Genomic DNA, 12,733 nt, shown 5'->3' on the forward strand with positions numbered 1-12,733 from the left:
TATGAAGGGTTCAATTCTATGAGAATAGAGGTTAGAGTTACCCCTATTGGGTAAAGCATCCAACCAGCCAAAGCAGTGGCAGAAGTAGGAGAATACAGAATGGGCTGTGGGGAAGGGAGGTCTCGAAGATCAAGGCCACAGCACCACTGGAAGGACAGCCTGAGCAGAGGGTCAGGGATTTCATTAAAGCATAAGATACTTGAAAACAGCTGTGGCATGGAGGCTATGAGCCACCAAGAGATGGGAACAGCTGGGTATAGCAGATAAATAAATGTGAATCAGATATTCCCCTCTTGGGGATTCTGTGGGCATTTAAGAAGAGGAAATCTGGGGTCCTGCCAGTCAGCATGTGTACAATTCTGATAAGATTTAGGGACTCCGATGGTTAGTTTTTTCTGTCAGCTTGGCTAGACTTCAGTACTCAGGTATCCAAACAAACACAATTTAGGTGTTCCTGGGGAGATGTTTTTTAGATCAAATGAACAACTACAATTAGCCGACTTTAAGTAAAGAAAATTATCCTTGATTATGTGGGTGGACCTCACTCAATCAGTGGAAAGGCCTTAGAGCAAAACTGAGCTGTTCCTGAAGAAGAAACTCTGCCTCAAGACTACAACAGTATCAGTTCCTCCTGACAGTTTCCAGCCTGCTGCCTGCCTTTTAGATTTGTGACTTGCCACTCCACAGTCACATATATATACACATACACTAACTGGTCGGTTCTGTTCTCTGTCTCTAAACAACTATACGGACACAGGGACAAGCTGTGAAGGTGAACTTTCCTAGGACCCATAGGGAAGTGGGTCTATTTTTAGGCCACCTCAAAATATGTGTTTCTTTATTTCTAAGTTAAAATTTATATGGGGACTTGGGAAGGATGTTAAGGGAGAGTACTGCTTGTCGCTCTTTCTAAATTCTCTGTGATGATTTCTCATGTTACTTATACTGCTTGCACCCTTCTTCTGTGAAGTCACAAAGGCATGCTGAACTGCAAATACAGCAATGATGCTTTGGTCTAACAGTAACTTGCTTTACCTGGAGCTGAGATGGGTTATTTGCACTGGCAAATGCAGAAATGGGAAAAGGGAGGAAGGCAGTGAGCAGGAGAAATTCCCCTAAACTGTCCAAAATAAATGTATTTAACCCTTAAGGAAGCCCATTACAGGACAAGTAAATATTAAGTAAAACTGGATAACTTTGGGAATGTTACCCAAAGAACTGACAAAGTAAAAGTGAATTTAGAACAAACTCCCATTTTAAAAACTACCACCTAATTAAAAGTTTCTCAAATTGAAACCATGCATGGAACTTCTCTGAAGGGAAAAAAAATTAGACAAATTAAGCAGGAAAGAATATCCAATGGAAAAAAGACAGCCTCTTCAATAAATGGTGCTGGGAAAATTGGACAGCCACATGCAGAAAAATGAAATTGGACCATTTCCTTACACCACACACGAAAATAGACAAAATGGATGAAGGACCTCAATGTGCGAAAGGAATCCATCAAAATCCTTGAGGAGGACACAGGCAGCAACCTCTTCGACCTCAGTCGCAGCAACATCTTCCTAGGAACATCGCCAAAGGCAAGGGAAGCAAGGGCAAAAATGAACTATTAGGATTTCATCAAGATCAAAAACTTTTGCATAGCAAAGGAAACAGTTAACAAAATCAAAAGACAACTGACAGAATGGGAGAAGATATTTGCAAACGACATATCAGATAAAGGACTAGTGTCCAAAATCTATAAAGAACTTAGCAAACTCAACACCCAAAGAACAAATAATCCAATCAAGAAATGGGCAGAGGACATGAACAGACATTTCTGCAAAGAAGACATCCAGATGGCCAACAGACACATGAAAAAGTGCTCTATATCACTCGGCATCAGGGAAATACAAATCAAAACCACAATGAGATATCACCTCACACCAGTCAAAATGGCTAAAATCAACAAGTCAGGAAATGACAGATGCTGGAGAGGATGCGGAGAAAGGGGAACCCTCCTACACTGTTGGTGGGAATGCAAGCTGGTGCAGCCACTCTGGAAAACAGCATGGAGGTTCCTCAAAATGTTGAAAATAGAACTGCCCTATGACCCAGCAATTGCACTACTGGGTATTTACCCTAAAGATACAAACGTAGTGATCCAAAGGGGCACATGCACCCGAATGTTTATAGCAGCAATGTCCACAATAACCAAACTATGGAAAGAACCTAGATGTCCATCAACAGATGAATGGATCAAGAAGATATGGTATATATACACAATGGAATACTATGCAGCCATCAAAAGAAATGAAATCTTGCCATTTGCGACAACATGGATGGAACTAGAGCGTATCATGCTTAGCAAAATAAGTCAAGCAGAGAAAGACAACTATCATATGATCTCCCTGATATGAGGAAGTGGTGATGCAACATGGGGGCTTAAGTGGGTAGAAGAAGAATCAATGAAACAAGATGGAATTGGGAGGGAGATAATTAAGATTAAGTGACTCTTAATCTCACAAAACAAACTGAGGGTTTCTGGGGGGAGGGAGGTTGGGAGAAGTGGGTGGGATTATGGACATTGGGGAGGGTGTGTGCTTTGGTGAGTGCTGTGAAGTGTGTAAACCTGGCTATTCACAGACCTGTACCCCTGGGGATAAAAATATATGTTTATAAAAAATTAAAAATTAAAAAAAATTAGACAACTCAATATTATTTACCTAATATTATCTATATATGTACTTACATAAAAATAGGTATAAAGTTCTTTTTTTTAAATTTTATTTATTTATTTGACAAACAGAGATCACAAGTAGGCAGAGAGAGAGAAAGGGAAGCAGGCTCCCCACTGAGTAGAGAGCCCGATGCGGGGCTCAATCCCAGGAGCCTGGGATCATGACCTGAGCCGAAGGCAGAGGCTTTAACCCACTGAGCCACCCAGGTGCCCCAGGTATAAAGTTCTTCTGTTTATATTCTTACAGAGCTAAAATAGCTAAATAATTTTATAAGTTAAAAGATAGCAAAACTACAAAGCCAATGAAGTTGTAATTTAGAACATTAGTGTGACAATATGACACATAATTATTTGTTTATTCAGTTTATATCTTTTAATATAAAATGAGTCAGTAAGGTTTTCAAGGAAAAGATATGTTTTACACAGGTCATTTAGAACATGACAGGCCATCATTTGAGTCTTTGTCATGGTTAGTGTTACTTATTTTTAAACACTGATGTATTATTTTGATTAACCAAATAAAGCACTCCAAATTACAAAGTTGGCAGCACTGTTTCGATATCATTCAGTTAAAAAAGTCCTCATTGTGGATTTTCTATTGATAATGACCACTAATGAGCTTGGCAGCTTACTAAATCCAGAGACAGAACTCATGAACCCTTAATTCACAGGAGGAACATAGACCTGTCATGAGGCGAGGTATTCTGAATTACACGTGCACAGACTAGAGACAGGCTCTACTTATGCTGGAATCCTTTGGCTACAAGAAATAGAACCAACTCAACCCACTTCAGCCCTAGAGGCTCCACCTCTGTCCTCATGGTGAGGGTGGGATTAGGAATTGGAGAACAGGATCTGGAATAGCTATTCCGTGTGGGTGTATCTCTCTCTGCTTCCCTCTCTCTTTTCTTGTCTCTCCCCCTAAATGACAGATGTTTCTGCCTCTATTTCCGTATATGTGTCTGTCTCTCTTTGTCTGTCACTGCCTGCTTTTGGTTTCTGTCTCCTATACCACCAACTCTTTATTCTGCTTCTGTCTTCATGTCTCTATTACCTTCCCTCTGTGTTGTCCAGATTTATCGACCCATTTACAAGTCAGTCAAAGATCGCTACTCCCTGTTCTGGCTTAACATCCTTTGTAAATTTAAATGCTGACTACGGAGAGTCCCAGCTCCAGATTTCTCAGAGAAAAAACCTGATTGGTCACACAGACCACTGATTTCAAGCTGTGGCCGATTTGAACTGTGTATCACATGGGTGGCTGCCCACTCAGCAGGGGTTGCTCGAACACGCGCTCTGAAAAGGACATGGGTATTATAGGAAACATGTCTGCTTAAATGTCTTTTAAGGGTACAATACATCAGTTTCTCCTAGCAACTATTCATTAGAGTACTTGAAGTAGCCAGTTGATTTTGACTTTAAAAATAGTGCCCAAAAACCAATCTGGGAAATTATACAATAGGCACAAAAACAAAGGCATTTAAAAATATAAAAGAGCCCTTGACATCTCCTAGAAAGAGGTGAATGATCCAAACCACAGGGACTATTGTATGTTCTACCAACAGACCACACTCACTTAAAGCACTTAAGAGGAGAACTGAACTTCAAGACTTGGGATAGAAACCCTAACAAGCAAAGAATGCATTTTGTCCTTGTGCTTTTTGTGGGGAAAGGGCATGGATGAGACTACTTACTCCTTAAAAATTTAATATAATATTATAAAATTCTTCTAAGAACTGCCTTTTGTAGTACTTTTATTTATACACATCAGTAGAATCACTAAGACTGCTTTAATAAAAATTTTAGAGCAAAATTATATCCTCCTTAAAAATTAATGTTTACTAGACATAGGCAAGGTAGGTGTAAAGCTTATGCATAGAGCTGATAATATTAGAGAGAAGAGAAGATGATATTAAAATTAATATGTAGGGAAAGCATAAAATAAAGCTGAGCTTTACCAAGGGCACAAAAAATTGGGGGATTATGGATGGGGCTGTTCAACTGAGGTAATTCCTTCTAGAAGCTAGACTGTGTCTCTCAAAAAATGAGGACACTTTGGGAGAAAACATCAATAAATATAAGGTAAAGGAGGAGTGAGAAAAAGAAGAAAAGTTGGAACAGGCTTTTATTCAGCGGCAAGTAAGGAGTGCTAAGGAGTAGAGGTTTGCAAAAGCAATGACTGGGGTTTCAGAGTTTTCAAGAGGGGGGAGATTAAGGCAGCAAGGTGTGTAAATTCATTTGGAAGGAATACAGGGCAGAAGTTGAATGATGGAGTGGCCAGGGACTCCAAGTCTGCCCTGGTATCATCAGCATGGAAGTGTTCAGCCCTGAGACACACCAATCCGCTCAGGACCTAAAGATGTGCTCCGTGTCCATTTGCTGGCATCCAGCATGGCAGGCCACACATAGTGCCCTTACCCTGCCATTGAAATCCACCTCTCCTAAACACTGACTGATTTCTGATTCTGTCGAGATGCTAGATCTCAGCTAAGCAGGACATAAGAGACACTGGCTGCCATGTCCCCTGCCCTAGATAAGATTCTCCTCTTCTGCCAATCCCAGACAAATCGAAATGAGTCTCAGTGTGCACAGAGAGGAAAGTGCAACAGTAGCTCCTTGAGGGTCAGAAGTCAGAGAGAGAATGAACCAAAAAGAAACAATAATGAGAGAGAACTGGGAACTACCAGGCTCTGCCAGGAGGAGATGGTGAACAAACAAGAATTAGGCTGACAAGAGGGGGGCGGGGGACGAGAACCGTGATGGCAAAAAGCAATAGAGAGAGTAAGAAGACATAGGAGAAACACTTGAGAAAATAAAAGGAAAGTGAGTAGGGAGTCAGAGAACAAAAATTAATAAAAAACAGGGGGGAAAAAAAGGAGCTAACAACAGAAGCATCAGAAAAGCAAAGCAATTGAGTTAAAGAAAGGAATAAAAGGAGAATCTATATGGACTATGCATCCTTTTGGCCATCTCTGACCAAGATTACTGTTACAAATCCAAGTTTATCTGGCTAATCAGCAAAACACAAATAAAAGAGAATAAGAGAAATAGAAACCTCTGCACAGAAGCCTAAGACTATCCCCCTTTGATAATCAATAAAAAGACATCAATAGATCCTTTTTTAAAACTATTCAATCATGTAATTTGCATACATTTGGAAACCACCTAGCTTTTGAAATACATGGCTTTCAGTGAATAGTCATCCTTCCACATGTGACCAATAACTAGCCTACTAGCCTTACTGCTTCATGCCACTGAAACATGAATAATTCATTAATTTTTAAGGACAAGAAGTCACAAGAGCTTTAAAGGAATTAATAATCTGACAGTGATATTAACTCGAAAGTCTTCCTCACCCTCCTCATCATTAACTATAAACACAATGACCAATCGCCACAGTGCTATGGAGGAGCTATGAGAAAGTAACTTTTAGCCTGTGATCTTGTTGTCTCTGACAAAAGAAAGTTTAAATCAAGGCAAATAATAAAATTGCTCAAGAACTGTGTGTATTATTGGCTATGTCATTTATTTCTTACCTGGAGTTAAGTGCTATCCCAGATGGATTACATTCACAGGTTAGGCTTTCAAGGTTGTATCTCCCAGGTAATATTTGATGAGTCCTTCTTGGTACATTTTAAGATCTGTAAGAGACGGTATGCTAAGAACATTTTCTATTTCTATTTCTATTTCTATTTCTATTTCTTCTATGTCACTAATGGCATGGCATCAATACTTAAAAATTGTTACGTTTTCATTAAGATTTTCATTGATATATATGTTTCATCTTTTAGAAAGTCCAGTTTGGGTTAAGAATTTGATTGACTGGAAGAGAAACAGTCCTCTGTCTCCTCAGAAACTATGATAATCAGGGAGATGAGCAGGCAGAGGGCCTGAAAAGACTATGAGCAACCAAAAAACTGTGTGAGCCACCCAGGGACCCCTAGGGATTAATGTTCTTTAAAAGAGACCCCACAGAGATCTCTAACTCATCCCTCATCCACCATGCGAGGAGACAGTGAGAAGGTGCCATCTATAAAACGGAGGGTGGGCCCCCACAGACCTGGAATCTGTCAATCCCCTGACCTTGGACTTATTAGCATTCAGAACAGTGAGAAATACACTTCTGTTGCTAATAAGCTATCCAGCCCATAGTATCTTTTTTACTGGAGCCCAAATGGTCTATGATAATCAAAAATATGTGTAAAGATTTTATTTTTAGTTATGTTGGTAAGAAGTGCTCCACACTGGATTATACATGGATGGCAGAAAAACTGGAACATAAAGATAAGAAAATATAATCAGATAAGAACTAACCATAATTTCACTATCTAGACAAAATCAACACTAAGCTTTTGGCCAATTTTTTTATTTGTGTATATATTTTTACATACATATGGCTTTATATAATTTGAGAGACTGCTCTTTTCTCTCAATAAGATATCACAAATATATTCCATATAAGTAAATATAATTCTTATACTTTCATTGTTAATAAATATGTATGTTATATATTATATTCTACTTGTAACCTATATAAAATTAGATATTAGGGGTGCCTGGGTGGCTCAGTCAGTTAAGCGTCTACCTTCAGCTCAGGTCATGATCCCAGGGTCCTGGAATCTATTGGGTTCCCTGTTCTGCCAGGACGTCTGCCTCTCCCTTCCCTTCTTCCCCTCCCCCTGTTTATGCTCTGTCTTGCTCTTTCTCTCTCTCTCTCTCTCGGTCTCTCTCAAATAAAGAAATAAAGTCTTACTTAAAAAAGCAGATTTTAATTTGTCTGACAGTATTATTTTTTCAAAGAAGAGTACAACACTGTTAATCTAGAATTTTTTAAGCATTTTTTAAAAAATATTTTATTTATTCATTTGACAGATAGCAATCACAAGTAGGCAGAGAGGCAGGCAGAGAGAGAGAAGGAAGCAGGCACCCCGCTGAGCAGAGAGCCTGATGTTGGACTCCATCCCAGGACCCTGAGAATCATGACCTGAGCCGAAGGCAGAGGCTTTAACCCACTGAGCCACCCAGGTGCCCCTAATCTAGAATTTTTAAAGAAAAAATTTACTCTAAATAAAGCACCGTCAACTAACATTGACAATATTAAGCAGAAATTTAGAGATCTCACTATGTCCTGACTTTAGTACAAAAGACAGATGTTCAAATATGTGTAAGAAAGATATCTTGATCTAAAGGAACATTTGTGGTATTTCCCTAAAATATTATGCTCCGTCCATTTTTAAATGGAAGCCTCCTATAATCATTTAAGTAGTTCTTGATGAACTAGAACCAATGACTACTTGCCATGTATCAATATAATGAGTCTGCTCTTCAGTTCTGGGCTTGCTGCTCTTACTGTCTCTGTTCTCTAACTGCCTCACTACCTTTTAGCTGTTTTTTCTAATTCTAAATGATCATGGGCTGAGACACTAGAGACTTAAGCTCATTAACATGTGTATGTTAAGTAAGGCCCAATCAATCTATGAAAGAAGTATTAGAGTCAGTAAATATCAGCCATTGGCTTTATATATCATTTTCACTGATACTAGTTTATATAATATTTATGAAAACATGGAGATATGTATTGGGTATTTTATGCTATTACAGAAAAGGAATCCGAGGTTTAGAGAAATAAAATAACTTGCCCAATGTTATCTAGCTGTAAAATGGTAGTAATAAAATCTAAACCCAATTCTTCTCATTCTCAATCAATTCTAAGAACTTTGTTAAATGCGTTTTCAGGTTTTTTTCTTGCCCCTGACTGAAGGATTATAATCCAGAGCAAAGTTTCCTAAAACACATTTCATCAAACACAAAGATACTAGGTTTAGGTATTACGCAACAAAAGAGAAAAACAATGGATCAAACAATTTGCTCTACTGCAGGACTCCTCAGAGATTTTAATATGCTAGTGTGCCTCATAAATCTCCAAAAGCAGCCTTTTCATAACTACTTGGACCTCACAGTGACCCTCTGTAATAGCAGATCTCTTCAGGCTCCAAGGAGCTAACTACAGAAATAATGTCCCAGTGGGGCGGGAGTAGGTGGAGGGCATTCACCTGTCCAGGTATGTGAAGCCCGATAGTCTTGGTCTTTGCACTCACTTCTCATTTATAGTTTGCTAATATAAGAGAGATTAAAATATAAATTCTGAAGAAGATTGATGTTTGTGTGAACTGTTGATAATACAGAAAAATTACTTCAAATAAAAGGGAGAGACATCTTTCAGGAGTTGCCACAGAATACATCTGGAAACTACTATGAATAACATTTAATCAGGTAAAAGTTTAAATTCACAGAGAACATGTATATAAAACGAAAACCATTATGCTGTATTTGGAATTAAAAGCACCAGGACAGCAGACCATGCTACTGTTGTCCATACCTCCCCCATGGTATGACACACTGTCCTTAGATCTTCATGATCTGTAACAACAAAAAAAAGAATTCCCAATATAAGTTAACCTTCACAATTTTCACAGACTACACATATTTGAGCAATCCTTCAAAAACTGGACAAATCACTTTTAAAGTAGCAAACTCTCTTTGTAGTTTATTAAAATATTTTTAGGAAGTAGCACCGTTTTAGAATAATAACAGGGAAAGTCATCATGTAGTCCATGAAATAAGAGATTTCCTAAAGGGAAACACTTCCCCACCTTGCCTTTTCAATAAGGTTTTTACATCATGGAAATATTCCTTGCAAAATGTTTCCATCAACATCTGTGAGTGGAAATTTTGCTAAGAATTTTATGTTTATTATCATATTTAATATTTAAAGCAGCCCAATGAAGTGGGTATATTATAAATAATCTCTAGCTTTACAAATAATAAAATTGAAATTGAGAGAGATTAAGTTTTCTGAGTAGGCAGAGCTAGGATTGGAAGCCAGCCTAATTGCAAAGTACTTTCCTTCACCCACCTCTTTCTGTGATGCTCATATTCAGTCAACTATTTCGTGTATTAAATATATATAACCCCCCTGATGTTCCTATTTAAATAAGACTGTAGCCACAGAAGGTTTATAAGGAATAATATATTCTCTGTAAGATTCCCCTATTTTACCCTAGCAAGCCTCTTGTGACAACAGAACTTCCCTTCATTCACTTTGACCTATAACTAACCTCCACTCTTCAACTGGAAGTCAGAAGACCATGGCATCTCATGATTTCTTCTTCTCTTTTGACATTTCTGCAGTCTCATCAAGGCCTTTACAAATGGAACTTAAGTATGATTAACTACAGTACAAGTTAAACCCCAAATAAAAGCCAACGGGGCATATGTGAATGACAAAGCAAGCCAGCCCTAAAGCTCAAGATAGCTTTACCAGAAAACCAGTATATGACCAACCTGCAATTTTGGATTTCATATAAATTAATGACTAATTTGGTCTCCAGTAGAGAAGTTGGAAGAGATATAATTGAAGGAGTCTAGAAGGACATCCTATCAATAAACCCACAATTATTTACTGAATTTTCTCCACCACTACCAATATGCCACATGCTCAGAATCCCAACCCTTGAGCTATCGATAGGGGTTAAATCATGACCAGAAAACAAATATGTGTAAATGTGAACAAATATTTCTTGGAGAGAGGATGGCAGTAACTCCTTGGTGATTATCATTACAGTAGTGTACTATAACATGGGGCCCCAGGGGTAGAATGAAAGACAGGTAAATTATGACTAATTCTGGAGAAGTCACATCAATGGAGTGAAGGACCAAAGATAAAATACCAGAGCTGAGGGTCTTAGTTCCAGAAGATAACATCATTGTATGGTACTGGGTAGTAGAAAAGTGAAATAAAAGATAATGTTAAGAGGGCTTTTTGTTTTTATTTTTTTGTCTTCCATTTGCCTATGGAAGTTGGTAACTTTTTACAAAGAAAATACATTCTGGCCTTTGAAGATGACACCTCACAGGTAGAAAAGAGTCCCTCCCTGTACAATATAGGAAAAGGTCACAGAGGTCTATTACATAAAACTGGCATTGTTATACACAATTAGAGCTCTTGTTCAAAAAGAATTCCAAAGGAACAAGCATAGATTTCTCTGGTATCCCTTTCATCTGCAGAGTGCTCATCTTCCAACAAAGCATGCCCTCCATCCTGTGGTATGCTAAGTGCTTAACAACTAGTTCTCCAAGGGAAAAAAAATTAATATAAAATGTACTGCTTTAAGAACACTAGCACCCAATTTATAAATAATGATAAATATGTAATAACCATCACTGTAAATTCCCTACCAAGGACTTTGGTGTGACTTGGTTCTTATAAAATCTATTATCAGCTTCTCCTTCCATTCTATCCCCAACAATAGTGCCACAAAGTTAGACTATGTATCGTGCTCGATTATGATCCTACTCCAAAAAGAAGTCTCTCATGTCACTGACAAATAAGTGGAGTTCTGACATAAATGTTAGTTGATATTTTCTTTTATATTACAGAGTGAGTCTAAAGTAAAACAACAAGGACATTTGTCAGACTTCATTCAATTTTCACTGACATGAACAATTTCTTTGTTGAATCAGATAGTGGTTTCATATACTAGACAAATATTTTCTCCATTTTATGAGCCATTCACAATCTAACAGCTACAGACAGAAGAAAATTTTCAATTTAATCTGCATTATTAATATTTTTCTCCAGTTTTTAAGCCCAGATAATGAACAAAACAATAATTGTAGCATTTGTGATTTTCATGGTCTAAATACTTCCATCGTGGTTGGTTCTTAACTACCAAGGCAGAGCTGGGAAAAGCAGGTAAGAGACATAGTATTGCTACCACAAAGCCACCATAGATGTAAATAACATCAAAAGCTTGGATAATAGTAAATCGTAGTAAAAATAACTAGGAAGCAACAAGTCGAATATTACCTTTGTTTTTAACATAATGTTCAATTACAAGTTTATATAATTTAATTTTTAATAATGGCTATTTAACAAAGAGCAAAATTGCTGCAAATTAACAACAGACTCTTTCAAGCTTATATGAACTGGCTTCAGGATGTTACTGCCTCTTGAATCCTAACTACCAGGATTCTCTTCTTTCTATGGGTATTTTCTCAGTGGCGGAACTGTTTTGCAAATTCCCTACTACTACCTCTTTGGTTTTTAAAAGTTCTCATTTTTATTTCCTGAACTGGATTGAAATTAAGAAATGAGTACCGGAGGTAGGAAAGGTCGGTCAATTAATCATTAAAGAGCAAGCTGTGAGACAAGGCACAGAGCTCTGGTGTAGAGTCAGGAGCCCTGGCCTGAGATCCTGTCCTGATATCGTGGATGTGCCTTTTCAATTCAGAGCTTCAGAATTCTTATCTGTGAAGTGAAGTTCCAGCCACCCACTTCACATGTCTTTTTGTGAAAAATACATAGGAAAACATCTATGGAAATGTTTTATAATTAAAATTTATGATGCAAAATAAATCATTTTATAATATGCAATTTTTTCAAATGAGTTTAATCTCTTAGAACTTCTTTTTTTTTTAATTTTTTATTTTTTATAAACATATATTTTTATCCCCAGGGGTACAGGTCTGTGAATAGAAATGCCTACAAATAACACATCATATTAAGTTTTGAACTTATGAATTTTTAATTAATTGATAAAATACTGCAAATTATTCTTGCTTTTCTCATTTTTTTTTATTTTTTATTTATTTTTTTTATTTTTTATAAACATATATTTTTATCAGTTCAACATTTGCTGTATTAAGACCATGCATGTGTTCCCAGACCTAATTCTTTCCCTAGGTCTGATTTTATAAACTGCTGGTGATAAAATCAAGTCCTGATTTATATGATGCATCTCATGTGGGAAGGGTCTATGGCTCTTGGTATTTTTGACCTACCCTGAGAAATGATAGCACAGCTAGTGTAATATCTTTTGAAGATAACCGCTGTTAATTTGATGATAACGTTTCCATTTACTGAATTGTGAAATGATCGTGTTTTATTTTCTAAGTGATTCTAATATCATTAGAAGCATGCCAGAGCAGACTGGTGAAGAGAAAATTGTG

General features: G+C 37.4%; 1 pseudogene; it reads left to right on the plus strand.

Annotated features, from left to right (window-relative positions):
- Positions 1-12,390: 12,390 nt before the first annotated feature.
- Positions 12,391-12,497, plus strand: LOC131834985 (small nucleolar RNA SNORA72; annotated as a pseudogene).
- Positions 12,498-12,733: the final 236 nt, after the last annotated feature.

The sequence above is a fragment of the Mustela lutreola genome, chromosome 6 (genome assembly GCF_030435805.1).
Source record: "Mustela lutreola isolate mMusLut2 chromosome 6, mMusLut2.pri, whole genome shotgun sequence".
NCBI lineage: Eukaryota > Metazoa > Chordata > Mammalia > Carnivora > Mustelidae > Mustela > Mustela lutreola.